The sequence below is a fragment of the Tupaia chinensis genome, unplaced genomic scaffold (genome assembly GCF_000334495.1).
Source record: "Tupaia chinensis unplaced genomic scaffold, TupChi_1.0 Scaffold000561_1, whole genome shotgun sequence".
Lineage (NCBI taxonomy): Eukaryota > Metazoa > Chordata > Mammalia > Scandentia > Tupaiidae > Tupaia > Tupaia belangeri.
Window position 1 is genome coordinate 3,927 of NW_006160074.1, and position 12,106 is coordinate 16,032.

The 12,106-nt window shown below is 44.3% G+C and overlaps 1 non-coding gene across 1 annotated transcript; it reads left to right on the top strand.

The window, feature by feature from the left end:
• Positions 1-1,750: 1,750 nt before the first annotated feature.
• On the top strand, positions 1,751-1,832 carry LOC114009556 (small Cajal body-specific RNA 18). Its single transcript, XR_003550956.1, has one exon.
• The last annotated feature ends 10,274 nt before the right edge of the window (positions 1,833-12,106 follow it).

Sequence of the window (12,106 nt, forward strand, 5' to 3'; positions counted from 1 at the left end):
GCAGGTGCCCCTGCCTCTAAATACTAGAGTTCTTCCCACTTGTGCCTTTCCAAAGGATTTAAAATTTATTTAATCTTATTTATTAGGTTTTTTTTTTTTTTTTGAGAGGTTTTTGCTATAAGGTGCGTGTGCTCACCAGACAGACAGAGACAGAGAGACAGAAAGTGAGAAATCACCCTCTGGGGGGATGGCCACGCCGCAATCCCTTCTCCATTCTCCTCTCGGGATCTTGGGCACACACGCACACGCGTCTGGCATGAGTTTAAGCCACCGGGTCCGGGACATGAACTGCGGTCAACTACATGGGAGTCCAGCGACATAGCCGTTATGCTAACTGCTGGTCCCTTATTTATTAGTTTTTAATTTGCCGTAGGGCATGCACACTCAAAAGACAGAAAGAGCAAGAGAGGGAAAGGGAGAAAGCAAGCCGTCAGGTCTGGGACTCACCCACAGTCAGCCATGTGGGAGTCTAGTACCCCAACCACCATGCCACCTGCTGGCCCCTCCAAAGGCTTTTAAAATTAATCTCTGATGACAAGTTTGATGCTTTGGTCCATCCAGGCTGCTATCATAAAACGTCAGAGACTGGGTAGCTTATAAACAACAAAAGTATTTCTCATAGTTCTAGAGGCTGGGAAGTCTGAGATCAAGGTCCTGACAGATCTGGTGTGCAGTCAGGACCTGGTCTTCTCGGTGTAACCCTATATAGCCAAAGCGGTAAGCCAATTTCCTCTGCCTTCGTGACCCAATCACCTCCCAAAGGCCCCACTTCCTAATACTATCACCTTGGGGCTTAGGAAAGCAACATGTGCATCTTGGGGGCACAAACATTCAGTCTAAAGAACCTGGGGTCTTCCTTTTAATCTCTAGTGTTTCCAGCTGTTCCCAGCACACCTCCCTGTGACTTTCTCTGCAAAGCCCTTGGGTGTCTGAGCCCTGAGGCCATGAAATGGGCAGAGCAGGGACCACACCATTTCATAGGTGACGTACGGGCTGTCAGTACCAACGGATGGCTTTGGCTAGTCCCTAGAATTTGTGACCAAACTCCCTCCCCTGAATCCAGGTTTGGTTTTTATTCAATGACAATTTCCTTCTACTAGTTTTTCTTTATTTAATAAAAAGAAACATACGAGTAGATTCTGATTCTTCAAGGTTTTTTACACCAGACAAGTTTCTTTAGAAATTGACTATTGGGGGCCAGCAGTTAGCGCAATGGTTATATTGCTGGACTCCCATGTAGTCGACCGTGGTTCGAGTCCCGGACCCGGCAGCTTAAACTCACACCGGGCACATGTGCGTGCGTGCCCAAGATCCTGAGAGGAGAATGGAGGAGAAGGGATTGTGGCGTGGCCATCCTTCCCCAGGGGTGGTGGCGTGGCGGTAATGATTTCTCGCTTTCTGTCTCTCTCTTTCTGGAGAGTGCACATGACCTATAGCAAAAAGTTCTCTAAATAAATAAATAAATAAATAAATAAACTTTAGCAGGCCTTGGGTGGGTGTGTGGCGTACCTGGTTGGGGTGGGAGGAATGGAGTGGGGAGGTGCAGCAGATGTAGGAGGGTAGGTTCCCAGGTGCCGGATACAGCCCCTGGGGGTATTTTCCTTATATGACCAGGCCTCATTGTGAGTCTGAGAGGATTATGAAAATGTGGGAGGCGAAGTGGGGCTGGGGACCGGGCGCAGAGGGATGAAGGGCGAAGGGCAGCAGATGAGGCTGGACAGGGGAGGTTTAGGGAGGCCACTGTAACTGTGAGCCCTGGCTGATGACGGGACCACTATGCAGTCTGAGTTCTGGGAACCACCTGATGGAGCGTGTCCTGAGAACTGAGGCTGGCCAGTGGGCGGCGGCTTGGGCAGAGAGAACAGAGTCCCACAGCGCGGGGCTCGAGAGGGTCTGCGCTTGGTTCTAGGCTGTGGCTCGCGTGGTTGGTGGCGTTTTGTTTGTTGCCAGTTCTGGAGCCCTAGTTTGATCAAACATGTTGGTAGCCTGCTCACCGTGTGGTCCTTTAATTCTACTTCTCATTGTGAGCTTTTAAGACTGTTAACAGACACAGTAAAGTGGAAAGAGCTGTGCAATGCACGCTCCCCACCACCTACGTTCGAGAGTTAGGACTTGCCATATTCGCTCTTTCGACTTACTCATCAGCCTTTTTTTATGTAGACTTTAAATTTCACCCCACAAACACTTAAGCATGCATGAGTTGAATATTTAGTTCTAAGACAGAAGACCCCATGTAGTCAAATATACAAATCTTTTTAATTTTTTTTTTGAGAGGTTTTTACTATAGGGCGCGTGCACTCACCAGAAAGACAGAGAGAGACAGAGAGACAGAAAGTGAGAAATCACCCCCCAGGGGGGATGGCCACACCGCAATCCCTTCTCCTCTCAGGATCTTGGGCCCGCATACACACGTGCCCGGTATGAGTTTAAGCCACTGGGTCTGGGACTTGAACCACGGTCAACTACATGAGAGTTAAGTGACATAGCCATTAGGCCAACTGGTGGACCCCCAAATGTACAAATTTTAAATTAGATAAGCTTCACAATTGACTGGGCTCTTATTTGCACTCCTTAAAAAAGAAAAAGAAAAGAAATTGACTATAGCTGGGACCAGCAGATGGTGTAATGGTTGCATTGCTGGACTCCTATGTAGCTGACGACGGTTTGAGTCCTGGACATGGCAGCTTAAAACTCACACCAGGTGTGTGTGCACCCAGAGTCCTGGGAGGAGAATGGAGGAGAAGGGATGGCAGCACGGCCATCCCTCCTGGGGGCTGATGTCTCACTTTCTGTCTCGGTCTCTCTGGCGAGCACATGCGCCCTATAGCAAAAATCTCTCTTGAAAAAAAGAAAGAAATTGATTATAGCTAATATAGACAGAAAGGAAATTAATTGAAAGGACGTAGGAGCTCCTGGGACCAGAAGAGGTAAAGATGAAACTGGAGGAGCTCTCGGGATCTTTATAACATATGCTAATTGATAATAGGCCTCATTGGCACTGTCCCTAGGGTGGAAGGAATCACACCGTCATGGGGGAGAGGTCTGTTTTCCGGGCCTCTCCACATTCGGAGGGCAGACTGTCAGGCCAGGTGTGGGCCATAGACTGGAGGAGAGTTGACATACATGAAACATACATCCCCAGAGGGAGGGGTTAGTCACCTAAAAAGAACTTAGCGCTGTGGTTTTGTTTTGTTGTTTTTGCTTTCTTAAGCAGGAGAAAGGTATAACAAAACACCTATACTTCTCAGGCTTCTAGGAGGGTGAGATGGTCTCAAAGGGTGTCCACACTGGGCTCTTCATGCCTGCTGTGTAAGTTAGGGAAGTCGGAAGATCTCACTTACACATATATGTTCTCAGGGGTGGAGAGCTTTGGGGCATTTTCAGACACTGAGCCAGACGTCCTTGCCTGGACTCGAACAGACTGATATGAGCCAGGTAAAGACAAAAGTGTCCTTGAAGGTGGCTACAAATGTGTATGATACCAGTTCTTCTAAAAGAAAAAGTTAAGGTATAATTTATGTAATAGAATACAAAGGTCTTTTTTTCTTTAAGAGTGTCCCCCCCCTTAGGATGTGTATTTGTTAGAGAGAAAGAGAGAGAGACAGGGAGAGGGAAAGTGAGAAATCACTCTCCAGGGGGATGGCCACTCTGCAATTCTCTCTCCTCCACCCTCTTCCCAGGTTTTGGGCCCACATGCACCCATGCCCGGTGTGATTTTCATGCCACTTGGTCCAGGACTTGAACTGTGGTTGGTCATGTGGGAGTCCAACGATGTAACCACTACTCCATCTGCCGGCCCCTAGAATACACACATTTTAAATGCACTATTTAAATATCAAAACTTATACTCTAGTAACTCACGCCCTAATGAGGGCGTATAGGACGTTTCTATCACTCCAGAATTCTTTCTTGCCCATTACCAGCCCATCCCTGCCCCACTGCCCCATGCCAGTTGAAAGGTTCCATGTAAATGGAGTCTTACAGGTAAGTCTTCTGTGTCCAGCTTCTTTCATTCCGTGTATAGTGTCCGTGTTGGCGTATGTGTTAGTAGCTCATTCTTTTTATTGCTGAGGAGTAGTCCCAGTGGCGGAATATGTCAGAACTTATTTACCCTCCTACTTGTTGGCCAACATTTGGGTTTCTACAGTAGTTTTGGCTACAGTGGATAAAAGTTATAAACATTTATGCACAAGTATTTTTGTCATCTGTTTCTCTTTCAGGTAAATACCTAGAAGTGGAATTTTGGGATTGTAGGTATATATGTACTTAATTTCACAAGGAAACATCAACAAGTTTCCCAAGGTGGATTTACCATTTTATGTTACCACTGGCAATGTCTGAAAATTCTGGGCACTTTGCATTCTTGTTGACGTTTGGTATTTTCAGTCTCTATTAAACTTAAATCCTTCTAGTAAGTATACAGACCTTATTTTGTTCTTTAAGAAGGTTATTTATTTGAGGGAGAGACACACACCACAACCTGGAAGAGTCTTGCCATACCACAATCCTCCTTCCATACTCCCAGCCAGCCCGGATCACAGGTGCAAGCATGATTTCTGGGTGTGTCTGTCAGGATGTTCTCAAGTGTGCATGTAGGCAGCTTGGCGTGTTCAGGTTAACCTGGGATTCAAATCTGAGTATCCCATGTGGCTCCAGTGTCACGCAGTGGTGTCCTGCCACCTGTGCCACCACAGCAGGGCCTTAGACTCCTTTTGATTTGTGTTTCTCTGAGACTATTAATGACAAGCATCTTTGCATGTGCTTCCTGGCCACAAACATCTTTGTGTGTGTGTGAGTGTGTGTGTGTGTGTGTGTGTGTGTGTGTGTGTGTGTGATGTGTCTGAAATAGTTTTCCCATTTAAAAAATTGATTGTTGTCTTAGTGGGTTTTAATAGTTTTCTTAATATTCTGAACACAAGCCCTTTATAAAATATATATCGCTCTAGTCTGTTCTGTTGCATACAGCAAACACCTGCATCTGGGTGGTTTAAGAGAAGAGATTTATTTACTTGATAGTTTGGAGGTCCATGGCCCATGAGCCACATCTGGCAGGGGTCTTCTTGTTGGTGGAGTCCTGAGGCTACGCAGGGTGTCACATCAAGAGAGACTAAGCGCATGTTTATCTGTGTCCATCTGTCTCTGTCTTCTTCCTGCTCCTTATAAACCCAGCAGAAATCAACCATAGGAACCTTACCCTGATGACCTCAACCCTAATCTCCTCCCAGAGGCCCCATGTTTCAACATCAGAGTCTTACTAAATTCTGCTTCCTTAATTCCATTACAACGAAGTCACAACTCTTGAATTTGGGGGCACATTCACACCGTAGCACATGGATTTAAAACATTTTCTTGCAATCAATGACTCGTCTTTTCATTTTCTGAATAGACGTTTGACTCTTAAAAATTTGATTTATGAACTTTTTATTGTACATTTTCTATCTGGTCTAAGATTTTTTTTATCACAAAGATTTCTCTTTCTGGAAGTGTAATAGTTGTAGCTTTTACGTTTAATTGATGAGCCTTTTCTAGTTAATTTTTCCGAGTTAAAGGTCAAGGTTGATTTTTCTCCACATGGATTGCTAGTTGTTCCAGTATCATTTGAAAAAGAGAAAAAGTGTATCCTTTTCTCATTGAATGACCTTGGCACCTTTTGTCAAAAATCAATTGGCCATGTATATATAACTCCATTTCTAGACTACCTCTTCTGTTCCATTGATCTGTAAGGCTATTCTTACGCAATATCACAATGTCCTGGTTGCTGTGGTTTTATAGTACATTTTGTAACCAGGTGATGGAAATCTCCCAACTTATCTTCCTCAACATTGCTTTGATTTTCCTAGGTCCTTTGGCTTTCCATATAAATTTTAGAGTTAGCTTGTCAATTTCTTAAAAATTCCTGTTGGAATTCTATAGAGATTGCAGTAAATAGATCAAGTTAGGGAAATTAATATTTTCCTGTCCACAAGCATAGACTTCCTCCATTTATTTAGGTCTTTAAATTTTGTGTTTTTCTATTTATTATTATATAGGTCTCAGACATATTTTGTTAAGTGTATCACTAAGCATATTAAGCTTTTCATGTTATCTTAGATGTAGTCATCAGTTTTACTTTTTATTGCTAATATATATGATGGTTAATCTTATGTGTTAATCTGACTGGATTAAAGGTTACTCAGACAGCTGGTAAAACCTGATTTCTGGGTGCGTCTGTGAGGATGTTTTCTGGAAGAAATAGGGCCTTCAGGGTCCAAGTTGAAAAGAAAGCAAGAGAAAGAGCGAATAGAAAAGAAAGGAAGAGAAAGAGCGAATTCTCTCTTTGAGCTAGGCCATCCTTCTTCTCCTGCCCTCAGCCAACGGAGCTCCTGGTCCTAGGGCCTTTGTTCAGACTCTAGAGCCAGCCTGTCCTTCTCTCCTCAGGCCTTCAGCCTCAGAATAGAAATGACACCATCAGTCCCTCTAGTTAGTCCTCTGGACTCACGCTGAGCTACACCACTCGCTTTCCTCATTCTCTAGCTTGCAGATGGTGTATTCTAGGACTTTTTGGCCTTCATAATAAATCTCCTTATGTATCTATTTTTATCCCATTGGTTCTCTGGAGAATGTTGAATACAATACAGAAACGACCAATTTTTGTGTATTGAACTTGGCTCTATCAAGAATTTGGAAGGCTCTGAGATTTTACTTGCAAGCTACCAAATTTCATAGTTGCTGGCAGAAGGCATGAGAATCCTACATCAGAGACAAAGGACAGGTTATTATTCACAGCAGTAGCAGCAATCAGATCAGTTTTTGCACCAGTTCTCTAAGCTCTGCCTTCTGTCCGGCAAAGAGGACCAAATGATGCCTGTATATGTAGTGGGGTGCACTGAAGGCGAGGAAACCCAACTTAAGGAACCCAATTCTCTCACAATAAGCTCTGCATGTACCTGAACTTTACCTTGAAGAAGGCATTACTATATAGGGCAGTAAACAAACCTACCCTTTGCTCTGAAGGAAGACAATGGCTATCATATTCTAATTTCTCTCATGATTTCTTCTTTTTTCTTTTAAAAATGTTCTTGGGACCAGCAGTTAGCATAATGGCTCTGTCACTGAACTCCCATGTAGCCGACTGCGGTTTGAGTCCAGACCTGGTGGCTTAAACTCACGCTGGGTGCGTGTGCGTGCGTGCCCAAGATCCCGAGAGGAGAATGGAGAAGGGATTGCAGTGTTGCCATCCCCCCTGGGGGGTGATTTCTCGCTTTCTATCTCTCTATCTCTCTCTGTCTCTCTGGCAAGCACATGCACCTTATAGCAAAAACCTCTCCAAAAAAAAAAAAAAAAAAAGAAAGAAAAAAAAGTTCTTTCCTTCATGAGAGAAAAGAAAGCGCCCTTGACAGGGCTTTGCCACACGGAAAACCCCCACCCCCAGGGTCTTCCAGCCAGCCAGGATCTGAGGTATGCCTAAGGGACCTAGAACTCTGAGATCCCAACACCGAACCTCCCCGTATGACCCCAGCATCACCCGATGGTGTCCAATGCCTCCACATCACAGCTAGGCTCCTTTTAGTAAATCCATAGTTATTAGCATGTGTTATTTTGTTTCCAAATATTTGGAGTTGTTTTGTTTTGTTTTGTTTTAGCTTGCTTTGTTAAGAATTTCTATTTTAATTTCATTGTGACTGGCACACATAGTCTATGATTTCGATCCTTTGCAAGTTGCTGAGACTCGTTTATGACCAGATTTCTTCATGGCATATAGTCTGTCCTAGTCTAGCAATAGTCCATTTTTCATGTGCACTCGGACAGATGGATATTCTGCAGTTACTGGGGATGGTGTTCTAGAAATGGTGATTCGATTAACTTGTTGGATAACATTCGAACTTCCCTGACTATGTTTTGATCCATTTATTCTACATTCCTCAGATGGGTGCTAACATTTTCAAATATTACTGTGGATTTTTCTATTTTTCTTCTTAGTTTCTTTCCGTTTAAGCTTCATGTATTTAGAAGCCTGTTTTCAGGGACATAAAGGTTTAATGAAGACTGTCATCCTAATGAGTGCCCTGTTTTTATTTTTGGTAATTCTTTTACTCCGGAAGACGACTATGTCAGATATTGATACGAATGCTTCGGTTTTCTTATTATTTCTTATTATTCGCATGGTATATTTTCCCCACTTTTCCTTTTTGCTATAGGGCACATTTGCTCATGGGAGAAAGATGGAGGAAGATGCAGAGAAGGAAAGTGAGAAATCAGCCCCTGGGGGAGGGCCAAGTTGCAATCCCTTCTCCTCCATTCTCCTCTAGGGATTTTGGGCATACATGCATATGTGTCTGGTGTGATTTTCATGTTGCAAGGTCCAGGACTAGAACCACATAGTTGGCCATGTGGGATCCAGGAGCCTTAACCTCTACGCCACCTGCTGCCTCGCCCACATGTTTACTTCAAACCATTTGCCTTTATATTTAAAGAGTGTCTCTTGTAAACAACATATACTTGATTCTTGCTAGTTTTTTTCTTTAGGTTTTAAATGTTTTTTTTTTTTCTTCCCATATTCATATGTGCTCACTGAAGAAAAACAGAAAGTGAGAGGGAGAAAGTGAGAAATCACCCCCCAAGGGGAACGGCCATGCTATAATCTCCTCTCCACCATCAGGATTTGGGGCACACATGCTCGTGTGCCCACTATGATTTTCAAGCCTCTGGGTCTTGGACTTGTATCACAGTTGGCCATAAGGGAGTTCAGCACTGTAACCTCCAACCAGCACACTTCCTGCCGCCCCCGATTCTTGCTGTTTTATTCAATCTGATGATGTTTCATTTAGTCTTGAGTCAAGTTCTACTTCATGTAATTATTAATGTGGTCAGATTTAAGCCCATTCACTTGCTATCTCTTATTTGTGCCATATGCTCTTGGTTCATGTTTTTCTTCTTCTTTCAGATTAAATATTACTTAGTATTCCATCTTATTGCCTTTTTTGGCTTTAGTTATATCTTTGATTAATAAAGAACATTGTAGGGGCCAGCAGGTAGCATGGTGGTTGGTACACTGGATTCCACCCACTTGTCCAACCACGGTTTGAGTCCTGGACCTGAAGCCTTGCTTTCTCACCTTCCCTCTCTCTGTCTCTTTCTGTTGAGTGCACATGCCTGATAGCAAAATATTTAAAACTAATAATAAGTAAGATTAAATACATAATTCTTAAAATTATGTTTTGCCCTGCAGATTATAGTATATGTGTTTCCAAGGGGTCAGGCCCAGCTGACCTAATCACATTGAATTAGCCCAACTGTGGTGTCCTGAGTGTAGACATACTAGTTTTGTGTTAAACGAAAGAAACAGGTCAAAATGATTTTTATGTAGTTTGCACTTCTGTGATTAAAAAGTGCTTCAACCCTAAAAAAAATTATACACATGCACACACACATATATATTTATATACATACACACATATATCTTATTGTCCTCAGTGAGAAGTCCACAGGCCTTATCATTACTTATTTTGAAAGATTTATGAGCCAGCTCCTGCTAGTATTGCCCACCTCCCTCCCCACCCCAGAAGCTCCAGTGGTATCGGTTTTGCTGCGGCTCATGATGGTGGTCACCATCTCCCACCTTCAGGGCCCCAGCCGAACAGTTCCTTCTGCTTCCAACACGCCACCTTCTAGCTACCTAGCCAGCACTTATCCTTCAGTGCTGAACCATCATTTCCCAAGAATTCAGAATTTGTAACTTACTCGCCTTCCTCCAAGTTGCTATTTAGAGAGACTCAGTCCCCTTCTTTGGTCTTGTCCCTTCTCTCAGGCATTACTGCTCTTCGTTGAAGAGGTTATGTAAACGGGAATTCAAAGTCGCCTCTTTTTGAGAACTGTTCATTCCATGGGCACTTCCTATCTTCACAGGAAACATGTATGCAATAAGTATCTTTGTTTTTCTCTTGCTAACCTGCTGTCTGAGGATGGAGAGTTATTCTTTTTCCTTGGGGGAGAGGTATTTTCTTGATTTTGCATATTTCCTGTGCCCCTGGTGATTTCTAGTCATCTGATGGGTTATTCGTTTCTTCCTAACTCCTAGGACATCAGTCTGAGTGATCAGAGGCGCACAGGATGATGTGGTCTGCGAAATCTTTGGCATTGAGTTTTTCTCCAGGGGCTCTACCAGGGTAAATTCTCAGCAGATCATCTTCTTTGCCTTATCTCTGAAATCACTAGATCCATCTGTGGGGGATTTTATTTAATTTTATAAGTTCTTGAAATGGAAATGTATTTGTTATATATATATTATATATATATATATCCGGCTGGAAAATAGCATTTGGTATGCTGCTATGATGATGTTCAGTGAAAGTATGTAAAATAAATTAATTAATAAAAAATTTCAAAAAATTCCCCACAGATGAAAGCAGGAAAAATTGCAAACTCCAGGGACAGACTCTCACAGAGGAAGGATACTTTAAGGGTGTTCTCAGCTTAATTTGGAAAGGCTTTTCTGTGGGTAACAGCCACACATACATCTGCCAAGAAATTTCTGTGACTCTGCTACCTTTGAAAATGGAGAACTAAGGTGAGGAGGCAAAGGGAGACAGCATGCTGGCCAGGTGGACCTGAGCCCAAGATGTCAGCCAGGGACCAAGGTGCCCCTGGTGGGCTCAGGCCAGAGGGAAGATGGCAGTAGACAGGCCTCCCTTTCCTCACAGGGATCTCCAACCCTCTACCACTTCTCCCTCTCGCACTACTCCTCTTGGCACCCGCCAGCTGGGCCTGGAGAAGGAAGCCAGGGCCCCACTCTCACAGGGTGAGGTCATGTGTTTGCCCTCTAAGGTGCAGGCCCCACATAGTGTCCTCTATCCTGAGTCTGGAGCTGGCAAAGGGCATCTTGAACAGTCCTGGAAGCCTGGCCCAGGAAAGAATGTTCAGCCTGCTTCTGAATTAACAGTATAAACCCTGAGCCATCCAGACCCTATCTTGCTCTCCTCTAAATTTCTTCTCTCAGTGCTTACCCTGGCCTGTAGACTGAGTAATCATTTATCTGGAGAGGGCCCCCTTTGCATTCTTCAGTGGAGAAGCATTTTGTGGCCCTTGAACACAGGGAGACAGGAAGGTATAAATATTCTTTCTCTTCTTAGCGCTATAGGCACATAGGACCAGACCCACATCCGCCAGTCAGTGAACCATGAAAAGAGGAATAACCAAGACCCACCTCAGCACCCTGTCTGGAACAGTTTGCCACCTCTAAGCCCTGAGTCCCCGTTCCAGCTTTTTACCCTTGCTATACAAATAAGGCAAAGTGGATAAATCTGGAAGATTGAATACTAAGCGAAGCAGCCAGACTATGAGTGAGAAACATTGTATGTCCCCACTGAATATGTACCGAATACCTGCAACTCTAGGGCAGAAACTGGGAGATGGGAAGGTCCAATAGAGATGGCAACTGTAGATACCACAGTATGGGAGGGAGGGATTGGGGGAAAAACATTTAACAGACCCATGAATGAAGTTATCTGTGATGATAATGTATACGGTAATATCTTTGACATGATTGATATGCACTGCATCCATGCTGGAAATAACACATTTTGTACACTGTAAAGGTGCACAGTGAGTAAATGTAAACTTAAAAAAATGTTTTTTAAAAAAAGTTTAAAAATCGTGGGGAAAACATCAAGCTTTTGTTTCCTTTTCCTGAAGACAGTTCTTGAGGACGCTGATCTGCCATCTTTTCGGCTCGATGGCTTCCGGAATAAAGCACCTTCCCTTTCCCAAAGCCTTGACTCCTGACCTATTATTGGCTGTTGTGGGGAAGTGCCGCCAGCTTGGACCAAGTACCCGAGCCCACTTGGACTGGGCGGGCGGCGCCCGGTAGGCTCGGCCCTCCAGTGCTTAAGTGCCGGCAGCCGCGGGGGCGTTTCCTGGCAGAGGAAACCGACACGTCCCCGGACTGCGGAGAGCAGCGCTCGCTCGCCAGCTCCGCCAAGTAGGTGCGATCCTGACTCTGCAGAGAAGAAAGCCTTCCGGGCCGCGCTCTGTGCACTGTGCAGAAGTCGCTGCCCTTCCGTCCCAAAGCCCTTGAAACCGATCCCACGTCCTCTGCCTGGAAACCTGGAGCGGTCTCTCGCGACGGGTC